This window comes from Oryctolagus cuniculus, chromosome 3 (assembly GCF_051225735.1).
Source record: "Oryctolagus cuniculus isolate XC-2025 breed Fujian yellow rabbit chromosome 3, ASM5122573v1, whole genome shotgun sequence".
Taxonomy (NCBI): domain Eukaryota; kingdom Metazoa; phylum Chordata; class Mammalia; order Lagomorpha; family Leporidae; genus Oryctolagus; species Oryctolagus cuniculus.
In genome coordinates this window covers 51,106,214-51,115,085 of record NC_142869.1, presented here as the reverse complement: position 1 = coordinate 51,115,085, position 8,872 = coordinate 51,106,214, and the positions used below count along the sequence as shown (strand labels likewise).

At 36.6% G+C, this 8,872-nt stretch overlaps 1 long non-coding RNA gene across 2 annotated transcripts in view; it reads right to left on the bottom strand.

Annotated features, from left to right (window-relative positions):
* Positions 1 to 4,386: 4,386 nt before the first annotated feature.
* The window catches only part of LOC138848959 (uncharacterized), a 201,812-nt gene continuing 197,326 nt past the window's right edge, over positions 4,387 to 8,872 (bottom strand). For both annotated transcript variants that reach the window (XR_016232031.1, XR_016232030.1), the window contains one exon: positions 4,387 to 8,371. This is a non-coding gene — a long non-coding RNA (uncharacterized LOC138848959). The remainder of the gene's footprint in view (positions 8,372 to 8,872) is intronic.

The following is an 8,872-nucleotide window of genomic DNA, read 5'->3' as shown; positions in this document are numbered from 1 at the left end:
TCCATGGAAGAGCTGAGGCTGTTTATTACCACTTTCAGAATGTCTTGTTTGGTCTAGAAAATGGTGTAGAGTGTAAATTGTGGTATGAAAATCAGTGGGCTCAGATTTTGGAAGTTCAACCCAGCAAAGGCTGAAAAAAGGTGCACTCAGTGACAGTGAGATAAACAAAGAATCTGCCGCCTGTGCACCATGCCCAACACCACACAGACTTTTATAAGGGTCAGACTTGAATAGTAAAGGTCAGAGGAGAAGTTTCTGCTAATGGCATTTGGCAAAAGGTAAAAGAAAAAAAAAGAAAGATGGTGAACAGATGTTCTCTATTTAGAATCAGTTAAAGGGAAATTACATTACAGTAGTAGGAATTCAGGTTATATAAAAGGAAAATCTTCCATCTGATGAACTTTGTAAGGCATGAGACCCAGTTACTGGTAGATATTGTTATTCTTCTTCCATGAAATATTTAAAAATAAAATAGATTTTTGTGTCTTTTCAGTGATTGGGATATAAGTTTGGCAGAAATAAGAATTCAAGTCGGATATACATAAAGATATTCAAATTCCTTAAAAGACTGTACATATATTTGACACTTATTTCATTGTATCAATTTTCATAATTATTTGTTAAATCCACTGAATTCCTCTAATCTGACACTTCACCCCAACTTCTCTATAAAAATTATAGAGGATAAAATTATTATTGATATAATACAAAATCAACATGATTGCACAGGATTCAGTCAGTATATTCAGCATTTCTATTAATTATAATTAATTTGTAATAAGAATCAACTGTGAAAATATCAAAATTTCACCATAAAATTACAAATTCCTAATTGAAATTATATTTTAAGTAAATTGATTCTGGTATCTACATATGCGTGTTGAAAATAATATCTTAAGTAAAATATAATCTGGAAAACTATGTGGAAAATATAAAAGAAGTTCTGGAAAGACTTTAGAAAGTAATGAGATTTACAGATTCACTAAAAACACCAGGAAACCCTCCAAAGAATATTGGACATGTGGTCAGTCAGTCAGAAGAGAGCTGGCAGTGGATCAGGAGAAAATGTGAATCATGAGTCTATCTCTTCCTTCATACAGTGCACATGAATCAAATGTCTGGTGGCTAGATCTTGGTCTCAATTCTGAGAGTCAGGAACTACTTTATATACCTGGCTTCGTGATGCAGCTTAGATTTCCTGTTATTTTGACTTGTAATACGTGTAGCTCACACTCACACAGGATTTGGGGTAGAACGTAATGATCCTCCCGTCCATTCACACACCTTTTATTTTGGCCAGTTGCTGGGGCAAAATTGCCATGTCTATCACCTCTAAAGGAAGTTTGACCTTCCAGCCAAGTAATAGGAAGCTCAGTAGTGACTGCTATAGCAACAGACTAAACAGACGGTCTAAGGCAGAGTTAGAAGAGGTAAGCAATCACAACTATAGGGAGGTATGAAAGTAAAAAAAAAAAAAAAATATTCAAGCACAAACCCAAAGCATGCAAATGAGGAGGATGCACATCATAATCTATGTAATTTTAATAAAATGTAACTATTTTCTATTATTGTTTTACCAAAGTTAACTTTACAAGAACTTACTAAATTGTTTAACTCCAGTTTTTAATGAACTATCAATTAAAAGAATAACTACAAGCTAGAATTTCTCATCCAAAGTTTCCAAGTACAGACTCCTTAAATAAGATTACATACAAATAATTTGAAACTGTTCCATTCTTTTAGAAATGTTCCCATCTTGCCTTCCATTTGAAAAGGAAAATATTAGTAGCACCAAATGCAAGCCATAAAGGAAAAAAAGACACCTGTCCAAATTCTCCTTTCGTTTTTTTTCCTCTGAAAGCTTTTAATATCTTTAATCTTTCCATTGTAAATCTTCTCCCTCTCTCCCTCCTCTCTTTCTCTCTCTCTCTTTCTGTGTCTCACACTCACACACACACAATCTTACCATCTTATCAGTACAAAGATTATTTTTAAACCTTTCATAAAAAATAAGATTAGAGCCAACCTTAGACACTGTATTGTGGACTTGGGGGAACTCTGAAATTGCTTATGAAGAGCAGTGCCATGTAGGACTCATCAACTGATTCTCTGTTTTGATCAGTGGTTGTAATCCTTGACTGTCTCAGTGTCTTTTTATAAAAAATATTTCTGACACTTTTGTACTATCTTAGCAAGAAATTCTGAGAAAATATAACTTATACCACATACCTAATTTTAAAAATCAATATAATATCCTAATTTCAATGTAAAAAAGCAATTAAAATTAAATTTAGCATAATTTGTATTTCAATAGATAATTCAACCATGATAATGCTAGAAGACATAGGGAATAATAAGATCCTTGTGCCTACTCATTATCAACCAAATGAATTTGATACAAGTAGGAGAATATTCATCTGATCATGGCAGATGTATTTCTATAATCAACATCTGGGTAGAAAGGCTAAATAATAATTATAGTAATATTATAGTAAATGTATTATATATTAAAATTGCTTTTAAAAAAACATTTTGTTTCCTTACATAAAGAAGTATTCTTTTCTTTTTTTCACTTTTTAGATTCAATGTTTTGTAACAAAAGTCTAAGAATATAATGATATTCCCCTCCTTTTTTTTTTAAACATCAGTAATAACTGATGTGCTTTTCTGCTCCTTACTCCTTTTTATTTTAAAGATTTATTTTATTGGCCGGCGCCATGGCTCACTAGACTAATCCTCCGCCTGTGGCGCCGGCACCCTGGGTTCTAGTCCCGATTGGGGCACCGGGTTCTGTCCCGGTTGTTCCTCTTCCAGTCCAGCTCTCTGCTGTGGCCCGGGAAGGCAGTGGAGGATGGCCCAAGTGCTTGGACCCTGCACCTGCATGGGAGACCAGGAGGAAGCACCTGGCTCCTGGTTTCGGATCGGTGCAGCGCCGGCCGTGGCAGCCATTTGGGGGGTGAACCAACGGAAGAAAGACCTTTCTCTCTGTCTCTCTCGCTCTCTTTCTCTGTCTAACTCTGCCTGTCCAAAAAAGTACATAAAAAAGATTTATTTTATTTATTTGAAAGAGCTACAGAGAGAGGTAGAGACAGAGAGAGAAGTCTTCCACACATTGGTTCATTCCCTAGATGGTCGCTACCGCTGGAGCTGCACCGATCTGAAGCCAAGAGCCAGGAGTTTCTTCTGGGTCTTTGACATGGGTACAGGGGCCCAAGGACTTGGGCCATCTTCTACTATTATACCAGGTCATAGCAGAGAACTGGACCGGAAGAGGGGCAGCCAGGACCAGAACCAGTGCCCATATGAAATGCTTGCGCTTCAGGCCAGGGCCTTAATCCATTGCACCACAGAGCTGGGCCCACACTCTCCTTCTTTTAGTTTTCTTCCTTTCTCTGTCATATTTTAGTTTTTGAGATAACATATTTTAAATTTACACTACAGTAAAAAGGCTTAATACTTCATCAATGAGAAGTTTTACAAGTAAAAAGCAAAAGTACCATAGTTTAGTGGCTATAAACAATAATTCAATGTATAAGTGACCATTTCACCAATATGCAGTTTTTTTGGTCAATTAGTATATTCATAATTTCTTTCAATGAAATATACAATAAATGATAGGGTAACATCTAAATATCTCCAGTGTGGTTATAAGATAATAATTGAGTTCATTTAAACTTTAAGCCATTTCCTTCCAACAGTGTATGCACAAGAATAATTTTATTCAGATTGCAGTGCAAATAATTATATATTACATTTGTTTGTATTCTATTAGTTACCACAAATAAGGGAAAACATATATTTGTCTTTCCAGGACTGACTTATTTCACTAAGTATAATGGTTTCCAGTTGTATTCATTTTGCTGCAAAAGACATAATTTTATTCTTTTTTACAGCTAAATATTATTTTACTGTATATGTCCCACATGTTCTTAATCTACTCATTGGTGGATAGACATCTGGGTTGATTTCATATCTTAACTATTGTGAATTGAGCTGCATTGAACATGGATGGGGGCACAGATAACTCTTAAATATACTGATTTAATTTCCTTTGGTAAATTCCTAAGAATAGGATGGTTGCATCATATGGAAGGTCTATATTCAGCTTTCTGAGATATCTCCATACTGAAGAATTCAGCTGTCAAGCCATCCACTTCTGGGCTTTTCTATTTGGGGAGGGTCTTTACTACTCATTCAATTCCTATCTTGGTTTTCAGTCTGTTTAAGTTTTCAATGTCTTTCTTCTTAAATTTTATTAGATTGTATGTGTTCAGGAATCTACCATTCCTTCTAGATTTCTCAAATTATTGGCATAGTAATTAATGGTGATCCTTTTTATTTCTGTGGTATCTATTGTTACATCTTCATTTTCATCTCTGATTTTATTTAATTGGGTCTTCTCCCTCTTTTTTTTTTTTCTTTTGTTGGTTAGGTGGGCCAATAGTGTATTTTTCAAAAAGCATTTTTCCATTTTCTGTTTTTGGTTTCAATTTTATTTATTTACATACTAATTTTAATTATTTTTTTCTTCCTACTAATTTGGGGTTTGGTTTGCTGTTGTTCTCCTAGGTCCTTTAGATGCAATGATGGCTCATTTAGTTGATTTCTTTCCAATTTCTTGATGTAGGCACAAATTTCTATAAAATTTCTTCTTAACACTCTTTTTGCTTTATATCAAAGGTTTTGACACATTGTGTTGTCATCTTCATTCATTTCCAGAAATTTTTTGATCTCCCTATTGATTTCTTTATGACTAACTGTTCATTCATGAGTGTGTTGTTCAGTCTCCATGTGTTTGCATATTTTCTAGTGATTCTTGAGTTGTTTATTTCCAGCTTCATTCCATTGTGGTCAGAAAAGATACATGGCATGATTTCAGTTATTTATAATTTGCTGAGAATAGCTTTATGGTCTAGCATCTGATGTATCCTAGAGAAAGCTTCATGCACTGATAAAAAGAATGAATATTTTTCAACTCTGGGATGAAATACTCTGTAGATACCAGTTAGGTCCATTTGGTTCATAGTGTAGATTAGTGCTATTGTTTCATTGTTGCATTTCTGTCCAACTGATCTGTCCACTTATCAAAGAGGGGTGTTGATGTCCCCCATTACTAGTGCATTGGTGTCTATGTCTCACATTACATTCAATAACATATATTTTAAATAGCCAATAGCTCTGGCACTGGCTATCATAGTCACATATCATAGTCATATTTTCCTGCAGAATTGATCCCTTAATCATTACATAATGCCCTTCTTTGTCTCTTTAACAGTTTTTGTGTTAAAACTACTTTATCTGATATTCAGATGGCTACATTTGCTCGGTTTTGTTTTACATTAGCATGGAATATCTTTTTGCATCCTTTCACTTTCAGTCTCCATACATGTTTGTTGGTGAGCTGCGTTTCTCATAAGCAGCCAAGAGATGGGTCTTGTTTTCTAATCCATTCAGTCAGTCTGTATCTTTTAATTGGAAAAGTTATTTCAAGATGGTACCTTCTCTCAATTGCCAAGTTCCCTTAGCAGGGGATGGGGAGAAAGAAATGCTTTTCCTTCGCTGGATTAGTGAGTACCCTGCCCCCCACTGGAGTTCCAGACCAGACTCAAAGACAATGTGATCCACAAGGCTCTCCCTCAGGCAATATCACCAGTGATGCTGGTTGCCACAGTCTTCCCTCACCTCACTTTCAGAACCTGGTGTCTCTTCCAGCCTCCAGCTTCAGGAGTCACGGATGGTGTCCCCACTTGCTCTTGCACAACCTCACTTTCCACACTGCTTTATGGTGTTCCTCTTCTTTCTGTAGAATTTCCACTGCAAAATTGTCTCCAACTCTCCCCTGGGAATGTACTTCCTTCCTCTAGTTTCTTTCTACTATCTTCCTCTGTGCAGCCATCTTGGAATGCCCAGACATTGTTTCTATACTCAAATAATACCAAAGAAATCAAGCAGAACATGGGACAATTCTTCCCTGCATTGCACTATATTCCAGATATACCATCCCCAGCTACCAGCTACTAAATACCAGTTCAATTATTATAACAAGAAATGCTTCTACAAATAGCCAAAAATTCTTCTAGGAAGCAGTACTGCATCTGTGCCCCTTGAGAGTCACAAGTCTAGCTGAAGACACATATGTACCTTTGACTCCATATTGAATGCGTGGGAAAACATGGAGTGGCTTCTCTGGAAGGATTATAATAGAAACTTTGTGTGTCATTACAAATTCTTTCACGTTCAAAGAATTGGAATCATGCAAACTATCTTCTAAGGCTACAAGGAAAGTAAGTTTTAAAATAACAGAAAGTGAAGTTTTAAATTAAGTCTTCAAAAAATTAACTGCATTCTTATATATAAACAACCAACACCTAGAATATATTAGAATATATGGTTATAAGATATAGTTTATGGGGCCGACACTGTGGCATAGCAGGTAAAGCTGCTGCCTGCAGTGCCAGCATCTCATATGGGCATCGGTTCAAGTCCCGGCTGCTCCACTTTTGATCCAGCTCTCTGTTATGGTCTGGGAAAGCAGTAGAAGAGACCTGGAAGAAGCTCCTGGCTCCTGGCCTTCATATTGGTGCAGCTCTGGAAATTGCGGTCCACTGGGGAGTGAACTAGCAGATGGATGACCTCTCTCTCTCTCTCTCTCTCTGCCTCTCCTTCTCTCTCTGTGTAACTCTTTCAAATAAATAAATATATCTTTAAAAGTATATATAGTTTATAATAGCAGGAAGAAATACAAGAAGAACCAGAGAAAAATACAACATGATATGTAAAAGACCTCCAAGTTATATTTTAAAATTTTACTGAAATACATAAAAAATATAAATGATTAGACTCATTTACAATGCTGATTGGTGGGAAAACTCAGTATTTTGACTACAGCCATTCCCAAAACATAAATATTTCATTTTAATGAAAGTTTCATGTATGTTTTCCACATAAAATTTAAAAGTTAGTTCTAAAATTCATACACAGTAATACAAAGAGATATGGTAGTATTAGTTCAGAGAAAGCCAAATGAAGAAATGGAACAAAATGGAAAACTAACAGCAAATTTACACATATACAAAACCTTTATATATTAAAGAAGGAGAAATGCCACATACTATAAAATGAGCTACTTCATATGAATTAAGAATTTAAAAGACCAAAGTAATTTTTATTCTAGAAGAATTAAGGAATAGATTTCTGACTCTGCTGTACTTTCATAAATTAAAAAGATATGAACTATAAAATTTATTATGATGAAAATTGGCAAAAACATTAAAAGGCAGCCCACACTAGGAGAATATATTTGAAAAGCAACTAACTGACAAACAATTTGAATGCTCCATAATGTGTATGCTAGGACATATGTTCCAGAAATTTACAGAGCAGCGAAATTTTAATAGCTAAAATTCAGAAAGTATTCAAATGCTTACTAATAGTAATTAGCAATTTAAAAAATGCTAGTGCTATATTTACACAATGGCATGATTTGTACAGATGAAAATTAACAAATTACAGCTATTTGCTGCAACACAGGTTACTCTTAAAACCATCTTATAGGGGCAAGCATTGTGGCACAGCAGTTTAAACCACCAACTGCAATGCTGATATCACATATGAGCACCTGTTTGAGTACTGGCTGTACCACTCTGATCCAACTTTATGCTGATGTTCCCAGTAAAGCAGAGTTAATGGCCCATGCGCTTACTTAGCCCCCGCCACCCATGTGGGAGACTCAGATGGAGTTCCAGGCTTCTGGCTTCAACCTGGTCCAGACTCGGCTATTGCAGCTACTTTGGGAGTGAACCAGCAAATGCAACATCTCTCCCTCTCTCTCCCTTTCTTTCTGTCACACTTTCAAATAAATAAATAAATATTTAAAAAGAAATCATGCAGATAGATGACTGTATGATTATACTAATAGTAAAATCAGACATGAGAAAAACTAAAGTATATTGATTAGGGACATATACATGGTAGGAAAATTATAAATAAAACCAAATAAATATTTTCAATAAAAATCAGAATGGAAGTTAACTTTAGAGAAGAATGGACAGGTTATAATCAAGAATCAACCTGTGAGGCTGGCACAGTGGCGCAGTAGGTTAATCCTCCACCTGCCGTGCCGGCATCCCATATGGGCGCCGGTTCTACTCCCGGTTGTTCCTCTTCCAGTCCAGCTCTCCGCTTGTGGCCTGGGAGGGCAGTGGAGGATGGCCCAAGTGCTTGGGCCCCTGTACCTGCATGGGAGACCAGGAAGGAGCTCCTGGCTCCTGGCTTCAGATTCGTGCAGCTCCGGCAGTTGCAGCCAATTGGAGAGTGAACCAATGGAAGGAAGACCTTTCTCTTGTCTCTCTCTCACTGTCTGTAACTCTACCTGTAAATTAAATAAATAAAAATTAAAAAATCAACCTGTAAGGGATTCCTTCCATATAATAACAACCCAATATAAAATACAACCATAAAACCCAATATAAAATAGGCAAAAGATACAAAGCCTCAGATTCAAGAACAATTAAATTCTGACTAAATATCTCATAGAAAGCAGAAATGATAAAAATCTTTTTTATAAAGATTTTTATTTATTTATTTGACAGGTAGCTTTACAGACAGTGAGAGGGAGAGACAGAGAGAAAGGTCCTCCCTCCACTGGTTCACTCCCCAAACGGCCGCGATGGTCAGAGCTGTTCCGATCCGAAGCCAGGAGTCAGGTGCTTCTTCCTGGTCTCCCATGTGGGTGCAGGGGCCCAAGCACCCGGGCCATCCTCCACTGCTAACCCAGGCCACAGCAGAGAGCTAGACCGGAAGAGGAGCAACCTGGACTAGAACTTGCACCCACATGGGATGCCGACGCCGCAGGCGGAGGATTAACCTAGTG